Source organism: Colossoma macropomum, unplaced genomic scaffold (genome assembly GCF_904425465.1).
Source record: "Colossoma macropomum unplaced genomic scaffold, Colossoma_macropomum, whole genome shotgun sequence".
NCBI lineage: Eukaryota > Metazoa > Chordata > Actinopteri > Characiformes > Serrasalmidae > Colossoma > Colossoma macropomum.
In genome coordinates this window covers 26,933,233-26,945,159 of record NW_023494802.1, presented here as the reverse complement: position 1 = coordinate 26,945,159, position 11,927 = coordinate 26,933,233, and the positions used below count along the sequence as shown (strand labels likewise).

Here is an 11,927-nt window from a genome sequence, read left to right as displayed (position 1 = left end):
CGAGCGGGTCTTGGCACGCAATGTATCAAACATAAAGCATCCTGTTTAGCACATTTAGACATCACACGACAAGTTATATTTCATATATTATAAGAAGAGAACAAATGTGATAGCACAGAGCTAAGGAAAACCAAAGAAGAGCCCAATTGTTGAGACCAGCCTGGTAAAACAATCTCGCTCCAGCTCACCTGAGTGCACGGTGTGCAAACCTTCGATTTGGCCCTTAAACACATGTTTCAAAGTTGCCTCATCCACTGCATTCGCTCTAAAATGGAGTGAACTAGGGAAGTGGAGAATTCTGGCAGAGAACGCTCCTGACGCTAGCAACGCTGCAAAGGGTGTGGTGACAGGTACTGCCCAGCGCACTGACACACAGCCAAAAAGATTTAGACGAACGTTTCAAAGTGCCAAATGGCGCGGTTCCGCGCGTCTGTACCCACGGAGCCAAGCCCTTTGGCAGGTAAACAGACCCCTCACATCACCACACCCCAGGATTTAACCTGTCTTGATCTTCTCTTGACACTTTTTTCCTTTTTCTTAGAGTGGTGCCCACTCTGGCAATCCCATTCTGCTCTGAGTGATTAAAAGAGATTGAGGGAAGTGGTTGAGTTGCCAAAAATATTTCCCTCCCTTCTCCGATTTGTCCAAAGAGCACACTGCGTGTTTGTTTTGAGTGCTACAATAGGAGGAAGAACAGAGCCATGAGGAGACTGTAACGCTTATCTGTCTGATGGGACAATGTTCATGGGAGTTTCCCCGGAGCTGAAGAGGAGCTTGGTGACAGTTGCTGTTTGGAGGTATCTGGTTGCTTCTGGAGGCCTGGCCCCCTCTCACTTTCTCGCTGCTGGGTTGTTTGTTGCGTCCCTGCCCTCTGCACATTGTGTAATGTTTATAGAAGATTTAAAGGGACAGCGTTGTTTTTGAGAAAGGAAAAACAACAGGAGCCGGGATGCTGAAAGCAGCTTATTAAGAAGAAGCTAAGAATCAAAGCCGATAGGAACTTAAATATACTGCGTGTACGAGACAACATCTATTACTCCAAATTACTGTAAACTTATAGTTCTTAGTGAGCTAACCTTGGAATCAAGAAAACAATAGGTGCTGGCAAATGGGACCTCATGGAATCTACAAAACTCATTTGTCAAATGGTTAATAAAATCCTGAATCCAGTTTACCATGCCTGTTCCCATGTCATCTGTAAGCTTCAAACAACTAAAAGATAAACACATGCTGTTAAACAGGAGCGCATTTAACAGGATGAGAGGCACTGGCGAAGCTAACAAAGTGCTAGGAAACTACCAAATACCACCAGTTCCTATCTGCGTCAGAGCTCAAAGCCCTGGGCCAGACGCCCACAGGTTAACTCTCTCCTGTGGCTAGCCTCATCCATAAGGAATGACCCCCTGTCAGGAGCGGCCAGGCCGACTCCGCCACAACCCCCCTCCTGGTGCCACAGTGCCACCATGCTGTGTGCCAGCATTCTGGGCTGTGGCGTCTACTGCAGCAGCAACAGCTGCACTGCAGGACCTTGGCATCCATGCAAGCTCCTGGCCACATGCACACACGGTGGGCTGGGCTGCCTGTGACGCCACAGGTTCCCAATGGAAAAATCTCGCTATTCCAGGAGCTAAAGTGATTCGTAGTGCTTGCTGCATTTCGCTGTATTTTTCGTTTTTAAACTCACCTTTCATAGCCAAAAGCGATATATTAGCCGAAGAAGTACGCCACCAGGGAAGCTTCTAGAAACTCTAAAGTAAATCTGTGGCAGAGGGTTGTGGTAAGGGGGCATGTCTGATTTGCTTTTCCACCGAAACTGCACAAATAAATGATCTGGAGGGTGGGAGTTTTTGATCTAAAACATTGTGGAACAGGCAGCCAGAATGATAACGCACTCAATCCTAAGAACTGTAAAGTGTAAAGGTGTGAGCCTCGGTTCTAACGAAGTTGATCTAAACAGGAAACACAGTGGTCAGCCAGCAGAGGAAGAGGGGAGCTGATAAACACCAGAGCAACAGGCACAGATCAACTGCGTCACAGTTCTCTTTCTCACTCTCTCGCGCTCCCCTTTTCTCTCTCTCGCTCTCAGACACACGCATCTGGGTGACTGGCATAAAAGACAAACAGCATTGTGTTAACCCAAGAAATTGTATGTGACGCATTTATATGTGACGCAATTATATGTGCAGCATTCAATAAACAACAGACATTGTTCATAAAGGACCTGTAATCACAAGAACCTCCTCCCAATACCTTCTTTTTTCAGTCCATCGATTTCTCACAGAAACTTTATGTTCGACTATTAGCCTCACTATAAATCTATAAATAAGGATTATAAACTAAATTGGAGACATCATCTAATCTAATTGTGATCCCACAGCCTAAAAAAGAAGGCATGCCTCTGAAAAACTACACTCTAACACAGACACTTTTAATAAAATGGCTAATTTAGCACCAAACTCTGTTGTACACACCATCTAATAATCAAACAAGGCCCACAAATGATAACATTACCTTCTGTCCAATCAGAGCCATCCCTCCACCTGTTTGTTCGAGCTTATCCAATGGCATTCAAGCTGCAAAAGCAATCGAAGAGCTTGCCGCAACCCAATTGGAGGAGAACTCTGCCACTCAGCTGCCTGATGCGGCTGCTTTAGGAAGTCTAGCGCATGTGAACTGGATGCCAGCCAGTGCACAGTCACCAGGAGAGCAAGGTAAACAATTTCTCTCTCTCTCTCTCTCTCTCTCTCTTCCTGATCCCCTGCCATGACATTTAGACCCTTTTCAACACAACCCGCTCTTCTCAAGGAAGCCCTGCATTTTAGGATAGAGAAAACAAGAGAGATAAAGACAGAGAAGGAGAGGGAGAGAGAATGACACAGTGAAAAACAACCACACACACGAAAGAGAGTTCAGCAGATATGACTGCGTCACAGCCCTCTGCCTCTAACTGTGCAGGAACGAAAACCTTGTTGAGGGAAGTGAAGTGCTGGGTCTGAGGGACACACTAACATAACAAGCCCTCGATGTACCTCTGACGAAACCGCCCCAATTACCAGCTCATTCTGCTCTCCTCCCTGCCAAGAGATCACAAATTTAGCCCTCACGCGCTTAGCCCTTTGCCTCACGCCCCTTGTAAACAAGCAAGCTGGAGGCACTCCTCCTCTACCTGCTCACATATTCCTCAGAACATCATAACACAAGGGGCAGAACTGCACACTATTAACCAATGCCCGCTGAAAGATACTAACAATACGGCCCCGGATTTGTGTATTTTGGATGAGGTCGGAAAGGCCGAATGTGGACAGAAGTGCTTTTCCCTCAGCAAGCTCAAGAAAAACCTTGGACAGACACAATCAGATTGGCACTGGGTTGCTTTGTGAGGTAGCCTATAGTTCACCTGTTACTACGAAGCCATATTTCTAGCCTACGCAAGTACAACAGACTTACACATGGTGATTATAGTGCACTACTGCTTCTTCACTGGTTTGAACAGTGCTGACAGACAGGGTGATACAACACTGTTGCGTATATTGTTCACTCTCTAAATGGCGGCCATCACCTCTGTCCTTGAATTCAGGAACCTTCCAGAAGAAGAGGGTTTAACCCTTCGCCCGACTCGCACCCGCCTGCCCGCCCGTTCCGAACACACCTCACGGCGCCATCACACACGCGCCCAGGCTCAGACTCACTCTCACATACACACGCACACGTACGAACACACGCCCATCTTCGGACTACGAGAAAGTATGTCACATCCTCAGCATCCATGTTGAAAGTCGGAGCTGCGATTCCGAAGTACAAGAGAGACACACAGAGAAAAGGTGAGAGAGAGAATGAGGATGGAGAGGGAGAAAAGAGGAGGATGAGAGGCGGACGAGTCGACGGAGGGGCTGAGGCTCACTCACGGCCGCTCATTCTTGGGCAGCAGGGAAAAAAGCACACGGACTCGGACTCCTGTCCTCCTAGCTGCTGTTTTCCTCTCGACGTGAAAAAGTGACGTAGCAACTAATCCAAAATCTCTCCCTCCCTGCCTCCCTGTCTCTGTCTCTCTCTCTCTCCCTCTCTCTCTCTCTCTCCCTCCCTCTCTCCTTCCACCATCACTCCTCCCTCTCCTCTCCGGCTCACTCTATTTTCATCTGGTTGCAACAGCAGATTCGCTCCTTCAGTCTCAGCCGCTTTTTTACTGACACACATCCACGCAAACAGACCTCAAACACGCACATGCAGTTGCGAGCAAACAATCAGATATCCGCCGCACACATGAGCTTGCTCCCACAATCCCTCTCTCTCTCGCTCTCTCTCTCTCGAGCACGCAGTGTGACGCAGCACTTAATTCTCTGGGCTTTTTTCCCTCTTTCTCTCTCTCTCTCCGTTATGGCTACACAAGCCGCACTTCTTGAAAAACTCGACCCAGCAGCATACTGGCTGCCACTGAGTGAGAGAGACAAGAGACAATGCAATAAAAGAGAGAGAGAGAGAGAGAGAGAGAGAGAGAGAAAGCACTTGGTTACAATTAAAGGGACATGGCCATCTCCTCTGTTGTCTCTCTTCCTTCCTCTTTTATGTCCTTCACTTCCCTGTCTTCCTTTATTTGGCTGCCTGCCCATCTATCTCTCTATCTCCGGCTCTCCCCCAACTCTCCAGCATCATGTCTTGTTTCTACGGCGAGACGCGCTTACTTATGTCTCGGTGAACTGAGTTGACTGCGCCACCCCCTTCACCTGACAAACCACAGCTTTTAAAGGCGCATAGCTGAGCCGTGCGATTGTTATGTAACAGGCAGGCAGCTCCGTTTTGTTTTCCTCCTCCCTGTACTGTCTTGTGTTAGGGAGCTGGGTCACATCGCTGGGGCGAGGATGGGGCGCAATCAGTAAACATCGCTAAGGGCGAGTTCACATTTGGCAGATTTGGTTTCACTGAACCACACCCTGGTGAGATTGCTGTTTGTGTGGTTCATTAGAACAAGTAAGAACACTGCCATTGCGCCCCATTCTAGGGACAAGGGGGGGTCGGTCTCAGTGCACGTCCAAACAAACTCTGGGTGCAATCTGTTTAAAGCCAAAATGTTACGGGATGAACAGGTTATTATAAAAGAGTCAGGCCGATTCTTAAATCTGATGTACATATAGTGTGTCCAAAAGTTTGCATACGCTTGCTCATCCAAAGATTCCTCCAAAATCAAAGGTGTTAACACTGATTTTGTACCTATTATCTGCAGTAACAGCCTCTACCCTTTGGGGAAGGCTTTTAACAAGAACATTGCTGTAAGGATTTGATTGCATTCAACCGCAAGAGCATAAGTGAGGTCAGTTGCTGATTTTGGAATTATTAGTTTGGATCACATATGCCACTCCAATTCACCCCAAAGGTACTGGAGCTCCATCACTCCAGAGAATACAGTTCCACTGCTCCACAGCTTAATGCAGGGAGCTACCCCTCTACTTGGCTTTGGCATTAGTCATGGTGACCTTAGGCTCATATTATGTCTTTTTACGCTTTCCTATAGAGATAATACAAGCAGAGTCATTTCATGCTTTCTCTGGACCAAGTGAACTGAATATAAACATACCCTAAGACATAAATAACATGCAGCATGTATCCGTTTTTAGAAGGAAACAGGGTTGGCAACATGATGGACGTGTGCAGAGAATAAACAACATGTTTTATTACATGAACATCTCATGGATTTTCCATTTCCTGTACTGAGATGGCATGTCTGTAACCATGGTAACGATAAGCAGGCAAACAATATGGAACATGTGAACAAGTCCACATCTGAAATAAGGCCTTGTACATGGAAAAATGTGGAGGATATCTAGAGGTAATTGCTCTGTAGTATTTAGCCATAGATTAGTATTGTTGCACATAATTGTCCTCTTCTCCTACATTAGTAACTGAATTAAAGTTATAATGTACAGATGGTGCTATTAGTTGAGTGAATTACAGGCTACTCAAGGAAGTGCAATTAAAGTTACTTCACCATTGGAATTTGAGAACAAGTGTTTTAAATCATGAGCACTCATGACAAATTAAATTGTTAACAAATAGGCAACATGAAACAAGCTGGGAGAGGAAGAATACTTGATGATACAAAAAAATAAAATATAACCATTTAAACTAAAACGTTTTAAAAGAGAAAGAAATCTTCACTGGATGACTCACCTAGAGATTCAATGCAAAGGAGAAAAAAATCCAAGACAAAGTTTAATAAACTGACAGGAGAAGGTGAGTATTTGTGTCTTGTTGAATGATGCAAGATACTGCGTGAAAGGTATGAAGCATGAGCCCGATGAAAACAAACTCCTCCCTACTGTAGTGCTGACACACTTTTGGCAGGACTGCATTTCCCAGCATGCTATTCTCCCTCATGTCTTCATCAGCCTACAGAAGTGGGCAGGGCTAGCTGGAGCAGGTCAGTTGGCAGCAAGCATGGCAGCCAGCAGGCAGATGACACACCAGCAGAGGAGGATAAGCCTCTTAGCGCTCCAATTTAACTACGGGACTGCAAGCAGCACACTAAGGCCTCATTAGCACAATGTCACATCTTATGAGTGAGAAATAACTTTCAGTAATGTGGCAAAGATACAGAAACAGAGTCTTATTTCATCTGATCTGGTGTGTTGAAGCAGCTACTGTAGTTGTTCATATGAAAGAAACTCTGCCTCTAATGTGAAAATTAAATATCTTATGACATAACTGGATATTTTAAAAAGACTAAAGTCACTATATAAGTAATGCCTATTTCAGATTTCTCCAAAACTGTAGACAGTTCACCACTGTGTAAAGTATACTGTTCAATATGTCCATTTATGTGGAAAGGCTAATTATATTTTTCAAAGTAAAGGTGCTGAAAATAGGCAATGTCAAAGAAAAGGCACCTTTGGTTTCATAAGGAACCTTTTTTTAAGAACCATTTTTGTAAATAAAAATGTAGCAGGGTTATATACCAATTCAAGTTCTTCCTGGAACCCCAGGTCCAAGCCAAGAACCATTTAAAGGTCTTTATTTTAAGAGAATGTCCTTATGACCATAAAAACCATACCAACTAGACCCTCTTTGCACAAAAGCACAGTTGCATTAATTTCATATGCTAGGATCTCTACTTCTAAAGTTTTAAAGCAGATGTTTGATACTTATCGATACTCACCCTTACTGTAATCTTTCTGCTGCAACACTTTTGGGAAGCCAGACCCTAATGGGTGTGTTGAATGCAGAAATACTTTGCCACATTTTGCATAAGCCTGCCACATCTTTGCATAGTCAGTGCTGAGTATTAAGAGAAATTCTGTGAAACCTTGAGAGCCCTAAGCACTTTTTTGTATAAGAATACTAGCACCTCTGTTGCAGGGACATCTGTTGGACTACAGCAACCAGGCCCTGTGAGGCTGGAAACTCAAATGCACTCAGGGTCTATTGATTAACATTATTAACATTACTGTAAAACATTGGGGTGATTAGTGGGTGAATTCTTTTTATCCAATTATTATATTTTTAAATAATGAACAAGGAGGAAAATTTGTGAACTATTACCATTTCCTACTACATAATCCCAAAACACCTTTCCAAACTTTGGAATCATTGTTTTCATTAACATTTCTGCTACATGTATTAAAGTAATAAGCCACGAGAAGCCACACATTACAGTAATTTTATCATAAGTAAGAGGTGTTCATAGATGTTCGTAAAGTGGTGATGACATAAAATACAAACACAAACAACTATCTTTCAGTCATCAATCACTGTGTATATCAGTCATTTCAAGAACTTTTTAATCTTTTGTTTTAGTAGTTTTTGCTTACCAAATTACCACCACAATAACTGGTGATTGGCCCCCCAATTACCACTGCGAAAAATTTCTGCTACTGCCCTTACCTATAAGTAGCTTTTGCTCACAAAATTACCACCACAAAGATAATGCTAATTTCCTCTGCCTTTATGTGGTTTCCTGTGTTGTGTTAACATCAAGGTAATGGTGCCACACATTTGTTTTCCCAGTCGGTTTAATAAACTTAAGGCAGATCTAGCTGTTGGTGTGAACTGGTCATAGATGAGCATATATTGAATATTTTACAACGGCTTCAAAGGCAGCTCAGCCAATTAGCTTTCAGGTTCAGTACCATCCGTTTTATAAAAATTACTGTAATATGATGCTTATAATCTATATGTTTTAAACAACTTGTAAGAAGTTGCAAATAGAGAAATGTAGATAATAATTGAGAAAGCTGCATCAAGAATTAACTTAAAATTAACATAAATGCCTTAGATTTGAAAAGTGGTGAGAAAATAAATATGTATTTATAGTAATTTCATGAAAGTGGAGTAATTATAGTTGATTATTTAATAACATTTGCTACTGCCAACTTACTGTTATTCCCAAAAGCTTTTAACTAATGATAATCCATTAGTTTATGTTTTAGTGAGTACATTTCTATCTACGCTTATTGCATTGAACTTTTATTAAAATAACAAGTGATTCTAAACTTTTGAATGGTAGTGTGGGTCTTGTATGTTCTTGTATGCAGGGAGGTAAAGCATCTCAGCTCCTCTTTCTTACATGGAAATTCCAACAGGATCCAAACAAGCATAAAAGAAGTGTTTTAGTGAATACTGCATGCCACAGTGCAAGCTCGAACAAGCTTAACATAGTAGGTTATGGGATTAATTCCCAAAGTGAGTCCAAGCACCATTCTATAAATGCTGAGAACAGATGTATGGTGGATTCGGAGACACACCAAATATTGTATTATGTTACTGAGAAGTAATGTGCTGGATGAAGGCCCCATTACAGTTGAAAATCCAATTAGCATGCGCTGATCAAAAACTTCAGAACTGCTGAATGTAGTAATTCTTGTCTCTTACAGCACATGTATCAAGAGAAGGGATAATTGACATGTATCAGTTTTCAATACAGTCCGTCCCTTTGCTCAGCTGAGACCAAAAAAAGCTCAAAAGGAAGACCAAAGGAAGTCCAATGTATGGAGTACTGACTGCATTGCATGGTTCCAATGATCTGGAGAAGTTCAAGCAGAAAAATAATGCGTAGAAGAAAAGGAGATGTGCTGGGTATCTACATGCGCTTACATCTCCATAAGAAGCCAAGTCTCACATTCATAGCCACACACATACCTTAGACACTAAGTTGTTTGTTTAAACAATGGAGGCTGCCTTCAAAGAGCTTTAATCCAACAAAGCTATTCGGAAGCAGGAAATTTACCCTCCTTCTGAAATGACAAACATCTACAGTGCTCGGGTCGAAGGTCTGAATGTCTTCCACATTTAGAACATTATTTCCTTTATTAAGTGCCCGCTATCGAAATGCTCACTACCAGCATGTTAAATTCTTTTCTTCTCTCCACTGTTTGCTAACAGGGCCATTTTCCACTCTGTACTGTTTTTGGTACTGCGCACAGTATCTAATGATACATGCTAACACAGGTCCTTCCTGTCTGCTATTTATATGCCCTGTCATTCAGCAGCAGGCGACGGGCTGGTTAATTTTAGCTGTGTCATCTCTCCTGTGAGCTCCACTTCCTGAAGCTGCAGAGGAGCCTGGCGGCCTGGCTACGCAGACGGGCAGGCCTCAGCTGCCTAGCAAAGCCTGAACTGCGCTGAACAGGCCCCAAATGACGCACTTTAACTGCCCCTGACTTGGTCATTCAGAAAAGCAATGGAACATTAAATTCTTTGAAATGGCGTTCTTGGCCAAGGGAGCGCAACAGGACTGACAGCATAGCCTGATATCTTTAAAGGAATACTCCAGCATTTTTCAGACATACATACAGGAATAAGTACAGGGATAATATTTAAAATTATTGGCTGTGATAACCTTACCATATGCTACAGATGGAACATAGAGGTTAGACTGAAAAATACTAGCGTATTTCTGTAAAATAATCCATACAGAAATTTTTAAAGCTTTCATTAGGGCATGTGTAGTTAAACCTGTGTGAAATGCTGAGTTACACAAAAGTGTATACTAAAGTGGGTTAATTCTGAACTATGTGATTTTTCTACCTTACTTTGGATAACTCAAAGATGACCAAAAAGGCGACATGAAAAATGCCACACCCAGAAGGAGTAGGTATGAAAAGCTCATAGTTTACAGCCATTTTAATATTTAAATGAGCACATTACCTTATTCAATAGGAAATGTGCCTTTTGCTGGTCATTTTTCTTTTATTTATTTAGACTTACCCTATATGATTGTGAGCACTGTCCACTCTTGATTGACTGTAAAACAAGAAATACAAAACTGTTATTACATCAAAAAACAACAGAGGAGCAATCCAACTTCTGTCCATGTTTCTGTTTATTTTCAAAATTAGTAAGGTTGTGCATTTTTTCATTTTCCAGGACTATTTCCTTAATCTCTGAAACAATTTGTATGCTCTTTCATTTTTTAACTCTTCCATTCATGTTGTTCTGCATTTTATCTACATATATATTTTTTTAATTCTAGCATTGCTCTAACACGTACTGACATACCTCGGGCTCAGATTTGGAATTTAGGGGTAGTCTGTGGGCAACACAGTTCTCCTCTATGGATACTTTCCTAAACACAACTAAAGGATGTTCCAGTACTTTGAAACATGAGACTTCAGACTCCTGTAGGCATTTGTTCCAACACTGATTAGACTAGCCTGTGTGGCCATTGTAAATGTCTACAATACCAATCATTTGTACAACTCCCAGCTCTCTACACAAAATCAGCTCCATCAAGTTGAGGCTGGCGCACAGTCCGCTCTCTTCCAGAGTATTACATGAGAGCTGACGTCACTGAATGTGTGTCAGAGGTTAAACAGCGCCCAACAGCGCCATCAAGCGCCGCAGCAAAATATACGAGCGTTTTGTTTACATGGGAAATAAAAGGTGCGCACTTTGCTAATACGACCCTAATAGAAGGATTTAGCGCGCCGCTGGAGGCAGTGCTTTGTGAAGAGATCACTAAAGAGTAAACTATCATACATGGGAAAAAAGAAACAAAGCAGCACAAATAGGTTACATAAACTATAATCTACAGCATCATAGACAGGAAACATGAGGCAGCCTGGTGAGCAGTATCTCCAACCGAACCGCGTTTACTGTATTGAGTAATTCATTCGAGGAAAAGATAGCAACTACGAAATGTGAGTGATTACACATGTCTGTCTCTTCGTAAACCCGTTTAGGGGAGGTTAGTCTAAGTTTTGACGAAGATACGAGGCAACAAGAGTATTAAATGGGTTCAGGACGGCGCGCGGGTTGTAAATATGAACTGCGTAACATCAGGGCTAGGCTAGTAACCGCGGGCGCGCGCGCACGCTTACACACACACACACACACACACACCTACCTATGTCGCAGCAACAACCCCCTCCCCGCATTGCCCACCTTGGTTTGTTTTTCTCGCCAACAAGAACATTAACGCAGCCAAAAAAATCACCTCAGAGCTTCACTCATTCGTCCTCGAGCACGTGATGCTGAAAGCTAACATCACTTTAAAAGGCTCAGAGCCGTTGTTGCTTAGGATGCGGCAAATTTGCTTGAGGACAGACCTGCTAATGGCCAACAGCGCACAGAGGCCTTAATGTGTTTCACAGAAGCCCCGTGGACAGTTCTGTGCAATAGTACAGACACATACAGGTTACACTGTGTGACGAAACTTCGCCAACCTGTGACATTAGTAGTGGACAGTTTCCCTCCTAAACGGTGTGGAGAAAAAAAACACACCCTTTTCAAGGGCTTCACTTCATCACGCAGAAGAGGACTTCACTGACCTGACTCACCGCTTTCGCTGTCCCTTCCGGAGCCTCTTTTTATTCTGTGGCGATGTCACTCTGCGGACTGCACCTGGTTTGATCTTCAATTATCAATTTGGAAACGCCACAAAAAAAGCCACCTTGTCCGAGCGCAGAGAAATTTCCACAGCGCCACATTTGAACCCCGCC

General features: G+C 43.0%; 1 long non-coding RNA gene across 1 annotated transcript; it reads right to left on the bottom strand.

Moving 5' to 3' along the window:
* Positions 1 to 7,873: 7,873 nt before the first annotated feature.
* LOC118822048 lies at positions 7,874 to 11,927 on the bottom strand. Its single transcript, XR_005008397.1, has 2 exons — positions 11,757 to 11,927; positions 7,874 to 10,230 (listed from the first exon to the last, which is right to left on the bottom strand). It is a non-coding gene; the product is annotated as an uncharacterized LOC118822048 (long non-coding RNA).